This window comes from Rhineura floridana, chromosome 12 (genome assembly GCF_030035675.1).
Source record: "Rhineura floridana isolate rRhiFlo1 chromosome 12, rRhiFlo1.hap2, whole genome shotgun sequence".
NCBI lineage: Eukaryota > Metazoa > Chordata > Lepidosauria > Squamata > Rhineuridae > Rhineura > Rhineura floridana.
The window spans coordinates 25,673,680-25,681,573 of NC_084491.1; the positions used below are offsets into that span (position 1 = coordinate 25,673,680).

General features: G+C 44.9%; 1 pseudogene; it reads left to right on the forward strand.

Moving 5' to 3' along the window:
* The first annotated feature begins 353 nt into the window (after nt 1-353).
* On the forward strand, nt 354-496 carry LOC133368862 (U1 spliceosomal RNA; annotated as a pseudogene).
* The last annotated feature ends 7,398 nt before the right edge of the window (nt 497-7,894 follow it).

Here is a 7,894-nt window from a genome sequence, read left to right on the forward strand (position 1 = left end):
GCATTTTAAAATTTTAATGTTTAATGCTTTATGTTTAATGTTTTTAGCTTAATGTGTTTCTCTGTTACTGATTTTATTCTATATTGTATTTTAATCCTGTTTGTACACCGCCCAGAGAGCTATTAGCTATGGGCGGTCTAGAAATGAAAATAAATAAATAAATAAATAAATAAATAAATTACAATGGGACTTACACAGCAATTCTATACAACTCTATTCAGAAGTTAAGTCCCACTACATTCAATGGGGCGTCCTCCCAGGTAATGGGTATAGGACTTACCTCTTAGGAATATGCTCAGAATTATTGCATTACAATAATCCTATATATGTCTACTCAGATGTAAGATGCAGGTAAACATGTAGGGAAGATACTATGATCATGAAGGTGGTTTTCCCATGGTGAGGCTCATCCACTGCACTCCAGATGTGCTGACCCCTGCGATTTGCCCAAATGCAGGAAACTTGACTGCATAATTTGTGGATGCAACCTTTGTTTCTTTGCTCTCCAGCCTTCCCAGCTTCCTCTTGGAAAACGAACAGTTTGCCCTCCTAAGTGTAGCTGATATTTGGAAAACCATTCCCAAACCCTTCATTCCTTTCTCTGGTTGGCTTTAGTCATAACATTCAGAGGGTGTTGTGTTAATGGTGCAACACTGAAAAGGGAAGTTGCACTTATACCCCTGATAGGATGTATGATTTATTGTTGTATCTGCTTTCCACTGGGAAGCTGAATGACTTCTCTCTTTGGACATGACACTGGTACTGACAAAAGGAGATGCATCAGTCACTTGCACATCTGCTTCCCCTGCTCTAGTTCTAATAAATTTATAGAATCAAGAAACAAGAGCATTTTTAAAGGCTGTAATCTTATATAAAATAAGGTTGGAATCCTAGCCTAGCTTACCTGGTAGTAAGCTCCAAAAATAGGACTTACTTCAGAGTAGACATGGGCAGTATAAAACTTAAAAGTGGCCTGTTAAACTTCTAGACAGTGTGTAGTGATCATGCACACATTATTTATTATTATTATTGCTACTACTACTAGCTTGTGTTGCTCATCTATACCCCCAGCCAACTCCTTCCCACCCCCTAGACATCGCCACCCCCCCCACCCATGCCCATTACCTCCTTAGACCAAGGGTGGGGAACCTTTTTGGCTCCCACTCAACAGGCCAACTTTGATGGGAGGGCAACCCACCTGTCAGTCACATAACATCATTGTGCTGTCACATGGTTGACAGGTGGGTTGCCCCACCCACCTGTCAAAAACCCAACAGTAGAGGTTGCCCGTCCTGCACTGATCCTTGCAACCTTTTGTGATCCTCCCCCTGCTTCTCCTTTGCCCGCCCTCCCCAATGTCAGCCTCAGTGGTGGAGGGTGAGAAGGAGGGAAGCAGTGGGCGGCAGCAAAGCAAGATGGAATCCAGGGGGCTGCCCCGTCCTGACGGTTCTTCTGCAGCTCACCTTGGCGCTTGCCTCCATCTGCCTCCTCTGTGCCCTCAGATACTGCTGAGGCCAAAATGGCATCACCAGTGTGAGGTGTGAAGCAATGGCAGCAGCAGAGCAAGATGGTTGCTGGGGAGATACCCTGTCCTGACTGTTCCTCCACAACTCACCTAGGCCAGCTGCCTCCTGTCATCTCTTTCCCTTGCTTCCCTCCTCCGATGGCCCAGTAGCTCTCAGAAATCTGTTGTCTCACTGTAGTTCGCAGCACTATCTGTCAGCAGCCAAGTGACCTACAGCCTGACAACAGCCTTACACAACTACAGATAGTGGAAGATGTTGTTGTTGTTGTTGTTATTTCATAGCTCTGTGCATCCCAAGGAGTAGGAAGCTTCAGAGGCATTAACTACAAGTTGCTTGTTCTTGTGCGGAGAGGATACTGTAATATTATGTAGTTTGGGCTGTATCCAGCTAAGTTCAACAAAGTAGACAGTGGGTCTACTCTGAGTAGGACTAGCATTGGATACACCCCTTCATTTATAAACATAAAGGCTGAATATGGCTCAGCACTAGTCTTTAAAATATCATCAGCTTCCCCAAAAGCAATCATTGTACAGTTTCTCTACATTTCAATAGCCCAACAGTTTCAGACTACTCCTAGACAAGCAGGAAAGATAACTTGTAGTCGATAATTCTCAGAGGCTGATGAAACATTTTTTCTAGCCATCAGTGCCTTTTGAGGAAACATCTTTGGCTCTTAGCTAAATAAAAGGCTAAAGAGAAATGACTGGTGGTTATTTCATTATTAAACATGTCTCTTAGCCTAAAGGTAGTTAATCCTAAAGATAGCTTCTTTCTGAGGAAGCAGAATGGAAGCCTTGTTTTGTTTCTCCTCCCCCCACCCAACACGCTACAGGAATACTTCAGTTAATTAAGGAATGCTCTAGGAACCAAGCTCCTTTTAACAAAGGCTTTTTAAAAGATGAAACTGATGAGATTTGCTTTGCTATGAATAAACTTTCAAGCCTGTGCCTTTGCTTTAAGGTGAAACTGACCAGCCTGTGTCTTTGCTTTGCTATCAATAAACTGTCAAGCCTGTGCATTTGCTTTAAGGTGAAACTGACCAGCCTGTGTCTTTGCTTTGCTATCAATAAACTGTCAAGCCTGTGGGTTTGCTTGGCATTAAAGATATCTTTTGCTTTCTCCCAGGGCTGGGGAGGGAAGGATGCAAAACAATTCAGAAGGGGAGGGTGAGGGTGCGGGGTAGGCACACTTTAAAGCCCTTGTTGATGCTGCTACCACCATCTATGAGTGGGTGTTGGAATTTGTCCCTATTCTTTCCATGTTATTCTTACCTCTGGTACCAAAGTTTCTGTTAAAGAAGCAATGTCCAGGAACGCATCTACTTTGTTAACTTTAAGTATTACTGTACTTCTAAAGCAATTTTTGGACTGGGCATTAGGTGGCAGAATTGCTTCTGTAGTGTTGCTCTATTTCTTCCCTAGCAAGTGAAAACATTACGCTTGGCACAGGTTTAAATTTTGCAATATTCTCCTTAGTCACTGTGGTAGTGAAATTGGGAACCTTGACATGACTCACCTTCAGAACTGATGTTACACAGTGCTTTCTGTTTGAAAAGATTATTTCAGCAAGCAAATTATGAATGGGAGTAAATGTGTGAGACCAACCTTTTTAAGACTGTGGGCACTTTTGAATTTTTGACCAAGTGCTGTACTCATACCTTGATAAAAGTACTGTGGGTGCCAGCACAAAATGGCTGCCATGGGCAGAAAAAAAGGGGGGCCGGTAGACTGTACCAATACTGTCACAAAAGAAGCCCTGCTAATAGCATGTTATGGGACAAATTACTTGACTAGTTCGGGGGTGAGCAGTGTGCTGGCTGCTTGTGCAATAGGAAAAAAAGCTTAGAATAGACCCTGGACCAGTTCCTGAACACATTCCCGTACCCTTCTCCTTCTTCTGTCAGGAGGCGTTAAAAGAGCTCAAGGACACATGCCAGCCAGGCAAAAACACTTGGGGAGTGAGGCACGGTCAGTGGGGGACGTGGCCTTGGACGAGTTCTCAGGGCCATGTATAAAGGCCTGAGGGGCTGACTTCAGCCACAAAGTCCAAAGTTCTGCTTAGCCTTCCGCTCCTCAAGGAAGGGGTGGAGCGTGAGAAGGGTGATCTGGTTTAGCAGCATGGGAAACTGCCTTATACTGGGTCAGACCATTGCTCCATCCAGCTCAGTGTCATCTACACTGACTGGCAATAGCTCTCCAGCATTTCAGACAGGGTTCTCTGACATCTCTACCTGGTGATGCCAGGAATTGAACCTGGGACCTTCTGCATGTGAAGCAGATGTTCTACCACCAAGCTATGGACCTCCCCGAGATTTTGTTGGAGAATTTGTGCACTTTAATCTTTCCATAGTACTGCCTTGACCCACGGGTTTCTTGTCAAGGCCAGTGGAAGATAAAATGGTCTCTTCACATTTGTGCTCCTTACATAAAAGAATGTCTAATACCTCCACAGTATTGTAGCGACCATGCCTGCTTGTGCACTGGTGTTTTATCTTTCTGCTGACACAGTATTTGTGTCGATATGTGCCACTTTACAGTAACATTCACACAGATTATGGTAAATTGCTCAAGAAATTAGTTCATGATATGAGTTTCCTGGTCAGCTACACCCTATCTCCAACTGTCCCATTACCTTGCTCGTTCAGGCACTCTTGATGGACAGGAAGAAAATCCTGGGTCTGTACTATTATGCTTTTGAATCTGCATTCTTGGGCATCTGTGCTCCAAAGCTGACTCAAGAAATTGTAACCTGCTGCTGTCAATGGGTTGTATCCAAAGTAGTGCTAAGTAATTTCCTTGTGCAATGGGACTTTCCCCCCCATCATCCCCAGCACACACACCCTACATCTGTTGTAGGGGTTCCCCCAACCGTCCCATCATGGACCAACATGACTACTTTTACTTTTTATAATTCCAATGATTCTCTGGGGGAAGTAATGACAGTTAAACCTACATGTCTGCAATGTCCCATTGAGTTTAATGGGGTTTTCCGCTGGATAAATAAAGGATCTGCTAGATAAATGAATACAGCTTAATACCTGTCCAAGTATCTTATAGTCTAGTATTTATCTGAGTATCTACAGCCCTTACAATATATTCTGGCATTTCATCTTCAATTGGGAAATTTATATGAGAAAAATATTACTGTCAGCCATCAGATTCTAGCAGTGACACAACCCCCCTAGCAGGGTTACGGGCTTGATGCAGACACCCATGCAAAAAAAATTGGCCCCACGAGATCCCACTGGGATCTACCAAAATAGGCATGGCACTAGGGTAGGCAGAGAGATTTAAAGCCCTCCACCCAGTGTCCTAATTTTGATGCAAATCACACCTTCCCCAGTCATTCGCCAATTTGAAGAGGAGGGAGGGGGCCTCCATCTTCAGATTATCAGCATGGATCAGCTGAGGGGGAAGCATGTGAGGGCTGCTATGCACTTGTGTGTTCACATACATCCCATGTGTTTGTGTGACAAAGTGTGGGGTGGCCACACCCACTGTTAGCATGTGGCCCCTGGAGTTTTGGCCAAGGATGAATGCGGTCCTCGAGTCACCAAAAACAGTTGGCTACCCCTGCTCTACAGGCTTATCTGCCAAGCTGCTTCCCAAGTTTCTGACTGTGTGCCCAATGGCACAAAATATCCCAGGAGAAAGACAGGAATCTTTTGTTTTTCTTCTAGGGATATCCCCCGCTACGGAAAAACCATGTGAACAGCACTTCCAGTCCTAGCAATTAGCTCCATCTGGAAATGCAGTTAACTGGACCTTGAAGAACGTTAGCCAAGAAAAGGCCAAGACAGAAGCACACAATAACCCAAGATAACAGGGCAAAAAGGGAAAATTCTGGAAGTTAAAATCAATGAACAGTAACTATTATACAGTGGTGATTTTATTGACATGGCAATGTCATTGACGTGGGCAGACTGAACTGCGTCTATACTGATTTCAAATATAATGTGAAAACGACGACAAATTATACCCTCAATTATTTAAGCATCAGATCTGCAGCCCCATCACTCATGCCTGGCTATGACAATGGACTGGATGAGGGCTAATAAACTGAGGCTCAATCCAGGCAAGACTGAGATGCTGTTACTGGGTGGTTCTTCTGACCGGATGGTGGATGTCCAACCTGTCCTGGATGGGGTCACACTCCCCCTGAAGGAGCAGATTCGTAGCTTGGGAGTTCTCCCAGAACTATCTCTGTCACTTGAGGCTCAGGTAGCCTCGGTGGCATGGAGTGCCTTCTGCCAACTTTGATTGGTGGCCCAGCTACGCCCTTATCTGGACAGGGATAACCTGGCTTCAGTTGTCCATGCTCTGGTAACCTCCAAGTTAGATTACTGCAGTGCGCTCTACGTGGGGCTGCCTTTGAAGACTGTTTGGAAACTGTAGCTTGTGCAAAATGCAGCAGCCAGATTGGTAACAGGGACCAGATGGTTCAAACATTTAAAACCGATTCTGGCTGGCTTGCATTGGCTGCCTGTATTTCCTGAGCCTGATTCAAGGTGCTGGTTTTAACCTATAAAGCCTTACACAGCTTGGGACCACAATACCTGATGGAACACCTCTCCCGACACGAACCCATCCACACACTACGCTCAACATCAAAGGTCCTCCTCCGGGTGCCTACTCCGAGGGAAGCTCGGAAGATGGCAACAAGAGAGAGGGCCTTCTTAGTGGTGGCCCCCAAATCATAGAATGATCTTTCTGACGAGGTGCACCTGGTGCCAACACTGTTATCTTTTTGGTGCCAGGTCAAGACTTTCCTCTTCTTCCAGGCATTTTTTAACAGCATTTGAATAGCATGTGTTTTAACTTGTCTATCATTTTTTATGGGTTTTAATTTGGTATGGTTTAAATTTGTATACTTGTTTTTAATGTTTTTAATTGTTGTAAACCACCCAGAGAGCTTCGGCTATGAGGTGGTATATAAATGCAATAAATAAATACATGCCAGCTGGGCCAGAACACTGTCACTCAGCTGATCAAGGACATCTCCCCCTGCATATACACATCTACATGCAGCCTCTGGGTGCGGTCATCAGGAGTTTTGGAGTGCATTGCCATCAGTACGCTGATGACACGCAGCTCAACTTCTCCTTTTCACCTTCTTCAGGTGAGGCTGTTGATGTGCTGAACCGTTGCCTGACCGCGATAATGGACTGGATGAGAGCTTATAAACTGAAACTCAATCCAGACAAGACTGAGACACTGTTGGTGAGCTCTTTCCCTGCTCAGATGGTGGATGTTTCTCCTGTTCTAGATGGGGTTACACTCCCCTTGAAGGAACAGGTTCGTAGTTTGGGGGTCCTTTTTGACCCTTCCTTGTCGCTTGAGGCTCAAGTGGCCTCGGTGGCACGGAATGCGTTCTACCATCTTCGCTTAGTAGGCCAACCACGCCCCTATCTGGACAGTGATGATCTCGCCTCAGTTGTTCACGCTCTGGTAACTTCTAGACTGGATTACTGTAATGCACTCTACGTAGGGCTGCCCTTGAAGACTGTTCGGAAACTTCAGCTAGTGCAAAACGCGGCAGCCAGGTTGTTGACGAGGACCAATCGGTCCGCGCATATAACACCTGTCCTGGCTCGCTTGCACTGGCTACCTATTTGTTTCCGAGCCAGATTCAAGGTGCTGGTTTTGACCTATAAAGCCTTACACGGTGTGGGACCGCAATACCTTGTGGAAAGCCTCTCCCGCTATGAACCTACCCGTTCACTTCGTTCAGTATCTAAGGCCCTCCTCCGGGTACCAACTCACCAGGATGCCCGGAGGATTGTTACTAGATCTAGGGCCTTTTCTGTGGTGGCCCCCGAACTGTGGAACAGCTTACCGGAGGAGATATGCCTGGCGCCTACGGTTCTTTCTTTTAGGCACCAGGTTAAGACCTGGCTATACTCCCAGGCATTTTAATGTTCATCTTTTTATGTTTAATGTTTTAGTTTTAATTTTGCTGCTTTTTGTTACTGATTTTATTCTAATATTGTATTTTAATCTTGTTTTGTACACCGCCCAGAGAGCTATTAGCTATGGGCGGTTTAGAAATGAAAATAAATAAATAAATAAAATAAAATAAAATAAAATTTACATGAATGAAGTCGCTAGTGATCCAGGCAATGATTCTGATGCTTTTATATGCTATGCTAGCCATGTCCCTGGAAGGGGCTAGCAGAGGAACTCAGGACTCACTGCTCCCACCAGCCCAATTGGCTGCACTTGAAGAATATTATTGTTATGTGCTGTCTTCGACATTCTCTGTCCACTAGCGCAAACGTTCTTGCAATAGCAGATGGGTGACTTTTAATATTGCACACTAGAGGAATCTAACACAATAGTTGTGCTCGTTGTGCAACAGATTATGTGATC